The sequence below is a fragment of the Euprymna scolopes genome, unplaced genomic scaffold (genome assembly GCF_053919585.1).
Source record: "Euprymna scolopes isolate OS-2025 unplaced genomic scaffold, ASM5391958v1 sca744, whole genome shotgun sequence".
Taxonomy (NCBI): Eukaryota; Metazoa; Mollusca; class Cephalopoda; order Sepiida; family Sepiolidae; genus Euprymna; species Euprymna scolopes.
Window position 1 is genome coordinate 10,001 of NW_027633818.1, and position 10,000 is coordinate 20,000.

At 59.8% G+C, this 10,000-nt stretch overlaps 2 non-coding genes and 1 pseudogene across 2 annotated transcripts in view; all 3 read right to left on the minus strand.

Moving 5' to 3' along the window:
* The window catches only part of LOC145276185 (large subunit ribosomal RNA), a 5,723-nt gene extending 3,122 nt beyond the window's left edge, over positions 1-2,601 (minus strand). The window contains exon 1 of the ribosomal RNA XR_013867890.1: positions 1-2,601. This exon is cut by the window's left edge and continues 3,122 nt beyond it. This is a non-coding gene — a ribosomal RNA (large subunit ribosomal RNA).
* A 593-nt stretch (positions 2,602-3,194) lies between these two features.
* On the minus strand, positions 3,195-3,352 carry LOC145276183 (5.8S ribosomal RNA). Its single transcript, XR_013867889.1, has one exon. It is a non-coding gene; the product is annotated as a 5.8S ribosomal RNA (ribosomal RNA).
* A 395-nt stretch (positions 3,353-3,747) lies between these two features.
* On the minus strand, positions 3,748-6,121 carry LOC145276188 (small subunit ribosomal RNA; annotated as a pseudogene).
* Between the last annotated feature and the right edge of the window lie 3,879 nt (positions 6,122-10,000).

A 10,000-nucleotide genomic window follows, 5' to 3' on the forward strand; every position in this document is an offset into this window, starting at 1 on the left:
CCGTGCTCGCCGCGGCGCCCTCCTACTCGTCGCGGCATCGTTTCGGCGCGAAAGTTCATCGCTCCTCGCCGCGACGGTCCGGCATCGGTCCGTCGCTCCAGCGCCATCCATTTTCGGGGCCGGTCGATTCGGCAGGTGAGTTGTTACACACTCCTTAGCGGATTCCGACTTCCGTGGCCACCGTCCTGCTGTCTATATCGACCGACACCCTTTCGGGGATCTCATGGGCGTCGCGTTAGGCACCTTAGCCGGACGTTTGGTTCATCCCACAGCGCCAGTTCTGCTTACCAAAAGTGGCCCACTTGGCACTCGCATTCGAGGTGACCAACCGCCCAGCGAAGCGTGCTGGCGGCGGCGGCCGGATGGGTCGGCTCCGTCGTTCGGGAGAGTCGGCCCGTTCCACCCGTTCCGAGTTCGAGAGTAGGTCGAGGCCGTGAACGGCCCCGGGGCCTCCAATCGTTCGCTTTACCGGATGGAATTGCGACGATCGAGCGCCAGCTATCCTGAGGGAAACTTCGGAGGGAACCAGCTACTAGACGGCTCGATTGGTCTTTCGCCCCTACACCCGGTTCCGACGATCGATTTGCACGTCAGAGGCGCTTCGGACTTCCACCAGAGTTTCCTCTGGCTTCATCCCGACCGGGCGTGGATCGCCATCTTTCGGGTCCCTGGTCGCTCGCTACGCCAGAGTCGGCCGAGTCGTACTCGGAAAAAGGGGAAACCGACCCGGGGGTGATGCGCCCGCGCGCAGCGCCTAAACTCGACGACAAAATAGGACTAGTTCAAGCCGCGGGATCTCACCGATGGGCGGAAGGAGGATATGGAAGCTGGCGCCCGGCAATTCCCCTTTTTGGATGATGCGCCGGTCCCCTCTCGGGGAGGAGGGAAAAACAACCGCACGTCAGCCACGAGCCTTCCCTCTCCTATCTCTCTCGGGAAGAGAGAAAAAAGGAAAAGTTGCGGGCACCGCAGCAGCGACGGCGGAAGGCCGAAAACGCCGCGCCGGCGGGATCGGGCACGGCTCGGAGGCGGGTGAGGCGAGGAGAAGACGACGGCACGAGACCGACGACACCCCCCGACGACCCCCGGACGACTTTGCCACGACACCTCTCCCGATCGACGCCCTCCTACACGCTCTCTCGCTTTCGCTTCGCCTTCGGGGTTAGTCAGAGGTGGCCCCTACGACTCGCGAACGGCCAGGACTCCTCGGTCCGTGTTTCAAGACGGGTCGGGTGGGTTGCCGATGCACGTCGCTGACCCGGGGTGGCGGGCGGCTCGAGTAAAAAAGCGTCGCCGAGCGACCTCTCCGGAAACGGAAACGGGCGCGGGCGGGGTTGCCCCCGACAAGAACCCGAAACGTCGGCGAGGTGCGTGACGGCGAGGCCGCGCCAGTCCTATCCCGCCTCTCATCGCGCACGCGCCCGAGACGGTGGGGCGCCTAAGGAGCGACACACAGAGTGCGTCGCCCGCACGCGACTTCCGGCGGGATCAAAACGGACCGGCTCGCCACGTGTAACGGATCGTGTCAGATTTCCTCCGTTCCCGGCAGAAAGGGGCAGTTACGTTCGCGGGCCCGACGGCCGGTGGCCCCCGACTTCACAAGGTGGGAAGACGGGGGTTTTCAGGGTGATGAAACGCCTGCCGCCTACGGAAAAAAACCCGCGTGTTCGACCTGCACGCCGGGAACGGGTCGCGACGACGGACCGGAGGGGAAGTGCGTCCGGTGCCGGCCGCGCGGAGGTCGCGCCGAAGCGCCCGCGCCATGATTACGCCGAGCGATGATGAAGGGGACGGGTGCAGCGGAGTCGCGCGCGGAGGGAGCAGGAGGAAAGAAGAAGCGGCGGCGACGGATGCGGCGGGTTAGGGCCCGGCGGCAGCAGCGATCGAGAGGACGAGTCCCCTCCGTCGCAGCCAACCGACGCAGCCACCTACCGACGCCGCGGTCGTCACCACGTTTCCCTTCCCGCTATCCACGCGGCCCGTCTCCTTCGTCGGCGACGCGGGCACAAAAGCTGGAACCGCGGGGAACGAGTCCCCCGCGGACACGACGAACGACGACCTGTGCCGCGACGGCCTCTCTTTCAAGAACACACATCGAGTTTGGGCTCGAGCCTAGGCAGCACCGGACTGAGTCCCCCCGCGATCGCGGTGAGCGGTCCCACCCGTTTACCCCTGGGCGGTTTCACGTTCTCTTGAACTCTCTCTCCAAAGTTCTTTTCAACTTTCCCTCACGGTACTTGTCGACTATCGGACTCGTCCCGGTATTTAGCCTTGGATGGAGCTTACCACCCGATTTGGGCTGCGTTCCCAAGCAACCCGACTCTCGGATCGAAGGCCGTCGCTCGCCGTCCGCACCGAATGGGCCTGGCACCCGCCGCGGGCGGCCCCGATCGAGGGAACTCCGAACTATGCGAGACGAAAACGAACGGCTGCCTTCGACCCCATGCGCCACACGTCCCGAAGCCTTTAACTTGCGACGGGATTCGGCGTTGGGCTTCTCCCGGTTCACTCGCCGTTACTAAGGGAATCCCGGTTGGTTTCTTTTCCTCCGCTTAGCGATATGCTTAAGTTCAGCGGGTCGTCTCGTCCGAGCCGAGGGCGGCGGTTTTTAGTAGAGTGTGGTGTTTGGAGGAGAGGAATCTCGATCGGTACCCTCCGTGTGACGACGGCTGGCCGATATAGCGCCCGTCCGACCGAAAATGAAGAAGCCAACAATTAAAAAAAAGCCTGGGTCCTCCCCATCCGACGTTGCCTACGACGCGGCCACCTTTTTACGGTGCGACGGCCGTGCTCGTCGCGCTGCTCGAGGCGTCGCTGAGAGACACCTTCATGAGGCAGAGAGCGAGACGAGCAGGCGGCGCTTACGTCGGCAGTCGGTTAGGTCGGTGCTTTTTTTTTGTTTTGTTCTCCCTTCGGCTGCTTTCGGACAGACTCCTCCTGCTCCTCCTCCACAGTGTTTCTTCACGCGGTCGAAAAGGGAAAAGACTCCGCGGTCTGCCAGCGGGAGACGAAGGAGGAGGCCGGAGAGGGTTTTAAAAAAAAAAAAGACATTGAAAGGAGTCAATTCTTTTTTTATTTTTCTTCCCCCTCGTCACTCGCTCCTGCGACGTCCCGGTTACCACCGTGCCGAGGACCGGGCGGGCACGGGGACGGCAAGATGTCGTTTCGTTAACGGAGAAAGACATGTAACGTTCCGCCTCTCGACCGGACGTGGCCCCGAGACAAGGGATCTCGGGGCCGCAATGTGCGTTCGAGGTGTCGATGTTCACTGAGTCCTGCAATTCGCATCAGTTCTCGCGGCTGGCCGCGCTCTTCATCGACGGACGAGCCGAGTGATCCCCCGTCCAGGGTTCAGCACTTGGGTTTTTTTATATTAGTTTTTGTTTATATAGATTTAGTAGTGTGCGAGGAGGTCTGTGCGAGGAGGCGTGACGGCATTGCAATGTCGCGAGTAGTTTGTTTTTAGCTAGCGGCGGTGGCACAGCGGCTGCAAAAAAACAAAAAACGATAAAGCGGCGACAAGGCAAAGAAGAAGCGGCCATCACTTGCGGTGGGCGAAAAAACAAACAGGTGGTAAGACGCGGAAGCAAGCAAGAAGAGCTGGGGCTTTAAAAACCTCCGCGTCACCACAAATCTATCTCTCGCTCCGCCTTTTATAGGTTTGTTTGCGCGCATTCGAGGCGTTGACGCCGACAGACAGAGGAGGTAGGCCGGAAAACAACAAACCAGTCTCGAACGGGAAAACGGTAATGATCCTTCCGCAGGTTCACCTACGGAAACCTTGTTACGACTTTTACTTCCTCTAAACGATCGGGTTCGGTCGTCTTCTCCAGGCATCGAACGCCGAGGCGTAGATGCACGAGTGTCGTGACGGACACGTCGCGCACTGCCCGGCGGCGTCGTCGGCCAGATCCGAGGACCTCACCGGACCGTTCGATCGGTAGTAGCGACGGGCGGTGTGTACAAAGGGCAGGGACGTGATCGACGCGGGCTGTTGACCCGCGCCTACCGGGAATTCCTCGTTCACGGGGTTGGTTACAGGCCCCGATCCCTATCACGGGAGGTGGTTCAGAGGTTTCCCAACCCTCTCGGGCCGGGGCGAAGTCCCCGCTGATACCTCCAGTGTAGCGCGCGTGCGGCCCCGGACATCTAAGGGCATCACAGACCTGTTATCGCTCCGCCTCGTGTGGCTTTCTGCCACCCGTCCCTCTAAGAAGTGCGTGAGAAAACCGACCCGGACCCGAGCGCCACGGAGGACGCCGAGCCCGCCGTAAAAATCACTGACATCGGCGCACTAGTTAGCAGGCCGGAGTCTCGTTCGTTATCGGAATCAACCAGACGGATCGCTCCACCAACTAAGAACGGCCATGCACCACCACCCACCGAATCGAGAAAGAGCTATCGATCTGTCAATCCTACCGGTGTCCGGACCGGGTGAGTTTTCCCGTGTTGAGTCAAATTAAGCCGCAGGCTCCACTCCTGGTGGTGCCCTTCCGTCAATTCCTTTAAGTTTCAGCTTTGCAACCATACTCCCCCCGGAACCGAACTCTGGTTTCCCGCAGGCTACCCGCCGGGTCATGTGGAAGCGAACGCCGGCGGATCGCCGGTCGGCATCGTTTACGGTCGGAACTACGACGGTATCTGATCGTCTTCGAACCTCCGACTTTCGCTCTTGATCGAGGAAAACGTGCTTGCCACACGCCATCGCTGCAGTTCGTCTTGCGACGATCCAAGAATTTCACCTCTAACGTCGCAATACGAGTGGCCCCGACCGCTCCCTTCGATCATATGCCTCGCCGTAGACGGAGACCGACAGACGTAGACGAGGCCCTCTTCCATCATTCCATGCTTATCGTATGCAAGCTTGAACAGCCCGCTCTGAGCACTCTAATTTTTTCAAAGTGAACGTACCGGCCGCCGCGGACACTCGGTTAAGAGCACCCTTGGAGGAGAAACCGCCGACCGCAACACGCGGCGCAGACAAGACACGAAGCAGGGACTCGGAGCGGACCGGGGGGTTCAAAAAAAAGAGGAACGCGCGGAAAGGGAGAGGGAGAGAAGCGCGGGGGTCAGAGTGCGGGGATGCGAATGAACGCACCCAAACACACACACGTAGCACCCCCCCGTTAGACTACTCCCGGAACCGAACCGACGACCACTTGTTTTTTTTTCCCGGATCCCGATCACGACCTCCTCGTCCACCTCGCCGGCAGGACCGCGTGGCGGGTATGCTAGCGGTTGACACCGGCGGAAAGGGCCGGGAATGCGAACGGACGACCAAAGTCAACGACGGACGATGGCGCCGCCGCCCCGGGGCCGCTTGCGCGACCACGAACCCGAGTTCGGACTACGAGCTTTTTAACCGCAACAACTTTAATATACGCTACCGGAGCTGGAATTACCGCGGCTGCTGGCACCAGACTTGCCCTCCGGTTGGTCCTCGTTAACGGATTTGAAGTGTACTCATTCCGATCGCGGGGCCTCGACAGAGTCCCGCGTCGTTATTTTTCGTCACTACCTCCCCGTGCCGGGAGTGGGTAATTTGCGCGCCTGCTGCCTTCCTTGGATGTGGTTAGCCGTTTCGCATGCTCCCTCTCCGGAATCGAACCCCGATTCCCCGTTACCCGTAGTAACCACGGTAGGCACTTAACCGACCGTCGACAGTTGATAGGGCGGACCCTCGAGAGACCCGTCGCCGGGCGTGAAAGCTCGTGCGATCGACCAGTGAGTTATCCAGAGTCACCAAAGCGGAGCGCGCCGCCCTATGAGCCCCGCCACCGAACGGACCCGCGAGCGGGAACGCCGACGACGGGAGGACGGAATGACGCGCATCGGTCTCAGTCTAATATGTAGCGCCGCGACCCGGAACGGCCGACGCGGGTGCCAGCGCGCGAGGCGTGGCGACGACGGCGCGCCGACCGATCGCGGCCTGTGTCACATGTATTAGCTCTAGAATTGCCACAGTTATCCATCGCCTCCGAGGAGGAATACGGTCCCGAGGATTAGGTCCGGTTCCTGAGCCATTCGCGGTTTCGCCCGTTCTAATGCGTGGCGTGAACTTACACTTGCATGGCTTAAGCTTTGAGACAAGCATATGACTACTGGCAGGATCAACCAGGTATCGTTGGAATTTGGGACTTTGTTTCGACAGAACGACAGACCGACCGACCGACCGACCGACATAAGACAGACAACTACAACGACGGGCACGTGTTTATTTATTTTTCGAGGGGGTTCGCCGTCAGTAGAAGCGCGCTGCCCGCGCTGATGGCCTCTTTTTTGTTTCTCCCCTGACTTGGACCGAGACCGAGACTCAAAGAACGAAAGCGACCAACGTCGACAACAACAACGACAACGGCACCCTTGACAGCGATACATACGACAAACGACAAGCAGCACGACGGCAGTGCACACGGACATCGAGGGTCAAGGTGCAGACTGAACTCGCCGAGGTCGTCGTCATCGTGGTCGCCATCGATTCCGTCTCGTCGTCGTCGTCGTCAACGTCCACGTCACAGCCGGCCGAGAAGAGAGAACAGACGACAGCGTCGACAACAACAACATCGACAACGGCACCCTTGACAGCGATACATACGACAAACGACAAACAGCACGACGGCAGTGCACACGGACATCGGAGGTCAAGGTGCAGACTGGAATCGTCGAGGTCGTCGTCATCGTGGTCGCCATCGATGCCGTCTCGTCGTCGTCGTCGTCGTCTTCGTCGTCGTCGTCGTCGTCATCAACGTACCAACCGACCGAGACGAGAGAGCAAGCAACAACGTCGACAACAACAACGACAACGGCACCCTTGACAGCGATACATACGACAAACGACAAACAGCACGAACGGCAGTGCACACGGACATCGGAGGTCAAGGTGCAGACTGAACTCGTCGAGGTCGTCGTCATCGTGGTCGCCATCGATGCCGTCTCGTCGTCGTCGTCGTCTCCGTCGTCGTCGTCGTCGTCGCCAACGTCAACGTCAACATCACAGCCGTCATCGGGGAGGAGCTGGACCAGGGCAGCGGCGGCGTAAATTTTCCCGTCACCTTCGTCGTCGCCTTCGTCGACCGACCGACCGACCGGCGTCGTGTTCGTGCTCGGAAAACCGAGGAGAGACAACGTGCACATGGCGCGTTCTCGCAAGCGGCTCCTCGGTCCGATTTTTTTGGGCGGCTTTTTCGAGCTTTTTTTTTTTTCTCACCCTTTCGTCCGTGCGACGGCGAACGTTAGGGGAAAAAAAAAAAAAAAAAAACGACAACAACGCGGCGGACCGGGCGAACAACATCGTCGACACACACGACATTGACGACCGGTCCCCCTTTTCACAATCGCATCGAGATAAAAACGAACGAGTCCGATTCGAGCACCGAGTCGCGAGCGGGAGGACTGTCGGTGCAAGTATCGATCACTGACGTGAGCGCTTCGCCGGACAGAGGATGGCTCATCCGGCAGCCGTGCAAATCGACGGTATGGGAAGAACGAACAAGAAGAGCAACGACTTGATCGGCGGCTTGGGAACTGCGGACGGTGAAAACGGGTTAATCGACTGCGACCACGACTGCTCGATCGATCTTCTTTGGCGCTAACAAAGGTGGAGGTGGCGCAAGAAGGGACTAGCGCTATCACCGTCCACGTATCAGAAGATGCGGCGGCAGACGTCGACGCTTATGCGTTGTCGGACGAGAAGTCGCTGCAGCACGTGTACCGCGAGCGGGACGTCCAAGGTTTTGCCAGACGGAAAGAAATCGGGTGTCAGCGAACGTTCACACGGCTGTGAGATCGGACGCTGACAGGAGTAGGAGGCGGCAGGCAGGCGGCGGTTACGGCGGCGGCGCCTGCTGCTGCTCATCCTCCTGTTTGCTGCGGCGACTTCCAGGACGGGAGAGCATCGAACAACGTACGTATGGTTACAAGGGGATCAGGATCTACATAGTGCATCCCCCGCGGCTATTTTTGTTTGTTTGTTCGCTCGTTCGTTAATTCGTTCGTTCGTTCGTTCGTTCGTTACAATGTACGTTTTTCCGTTCGACGGCGGCAGAGAGCGGCGGCGTTTCTCCCTAATCCGGAGGATTTATCGGTCGCACAGCGATGGGTCGTTCGGCCGATCATCGAAAGATTCGCAGGTAGTGGTTGAATGGCAGAACGGCAGCAACAACAGCGGCGGCTGAGAGCGGCGAACGCTGAGGCGGAAGCAGAAGCTGCAGCAAACGTATCGGCTAAACATGGTGGACATAGATATGGCTGACGACGCGGGTACCACGACGACTATGGAACCAGGAAAAGGAGCCGTTAGTTGTTCCAACATATCGTTCGACACGTCGAGCAGCCCTAGGTCCACGGAGAAGCACACACACGTACCACGTATTATAACCTAACGACGATGAGCGGGGCACGGTTGGCAGGAACGAAGGCGGCGGATCAAAACAAGTTGGAGCGCGGCGACAGCGATAACGGTGACAGCCCTAGGCGGCGGAGATGCCACTTTCTGACGCCTTTGCGACAAGCCCGTAGAGACGTTCCGGACCACCACGAGGCAAAGAGTCGCTGCTCCGACGAACCGACACACCAAAGTGTGCTTCCTACCGAACATGTTTTATAAAACTTTCAAACTGGAAAACCCCAGAAATGGTGTTGGTATTCGTCCAGACCCACCTCCGACACCTGAAAATGGTGGTCAAAAAAAACGTCGATTATACGAAGCGACATTTCTGGTCGGCGATTTTCCAGTTTTACGCCTACTGCCACATGGGGATGTCGGTAGGCGTCGCAAAGTGCCTTCTCGACGCCTAGGCACACCAGGACTTTGTCATTTTTTTCCCCCTCGACATTCCTGGTCCGGTCTATTCCGATTTTACACCTACCGCCATGTGGGGGTGGCAGTAGGCGTCGAAAAGTGCCTTCTCGACCGCTAGCGACACCACTACTTTATCGAGCTCTGGAGGCCCGCACACCGACCCGGGGGCCGCGGAGTCGACCCCGGGGGCCTCCTGGCGTCGCCGCCGCTCACTTGGACGCCTTCCGCAACCTGTGGTCCCGCTCGGGGCCGCCGGGAGCCTCGCCGACCTGACCGGTGTCGGTAGGCGTCTGGAAGCGCCCGGCCGACCTGGACGAGGTCCCCCTGGCCCCCGGGGGACACCCCTTAGTTGGATGGGGGTGCTGTCCCGGGCACACATGCAACCCGCGGCCGCCTACCGACAGCCCCCTTCGCTCGATCGCTACTCCTTTCCAACATATGTCGGAGAAGCCGGGCGGTTGTGAAACCCCAGAAATGGTGTTGGTATTCGTCCAGACCCACCTCCGACACCTGAAAATGGTGGTCAAAAAAAACGTCGATTATACGAAGCGACATTTCTGGTCGGCGATTTTCCAGTTTTGCGCCTACCGCCATGTGGGGGTGGCAGTAGGCGTCGAAAAGTGCCTTCTCGACCGCTAGCGACACCACTACTTTATCGAGCTCTGGAGGCCCGCACACCGACCCGGGGGCCGCGGAGTCGACCCCGGGGGCCTCCTGGCGTCGCCGCCGCTCACTTGGACGCCTTCCGCAACCTGTGGTCCCGCTCGGGGCCGCCGGGAGCCTCGCCGACCTGACCGGTGTCGGTAGGCGTCTGGAAGCGCCCGGCCGACCTGGACGAGGTCCCCCTGGCCCCCGGGGGACACCCCTTAGTTGGATGGGGGTGCTGTCCCGGGCACACATGCAACCCGCGGCCGCCTACCGACAGCCCCCTTCGCTCGATCGCTACTCCTTTCCAACATATGTCGGAGAAGCCGGGCGGTTGTGAAACCCCAGAAATGGTGTTGGTATTCGTCCAGACCCACCTCCGACACCTGAAAATGGTGGTCAAAAAAAAACGTCGATTATACGAAGCGACATTTCTGGTCGGCGATTTTCCAGTTTTGCGCCTACCGCCATGTGGGGGTGGCAGTAGGCGTCGAAAAGTGCCTTCTCGACCGCTAGCGACACCACTACTTTATCGAGCTCTGGAGGCCCGCACAC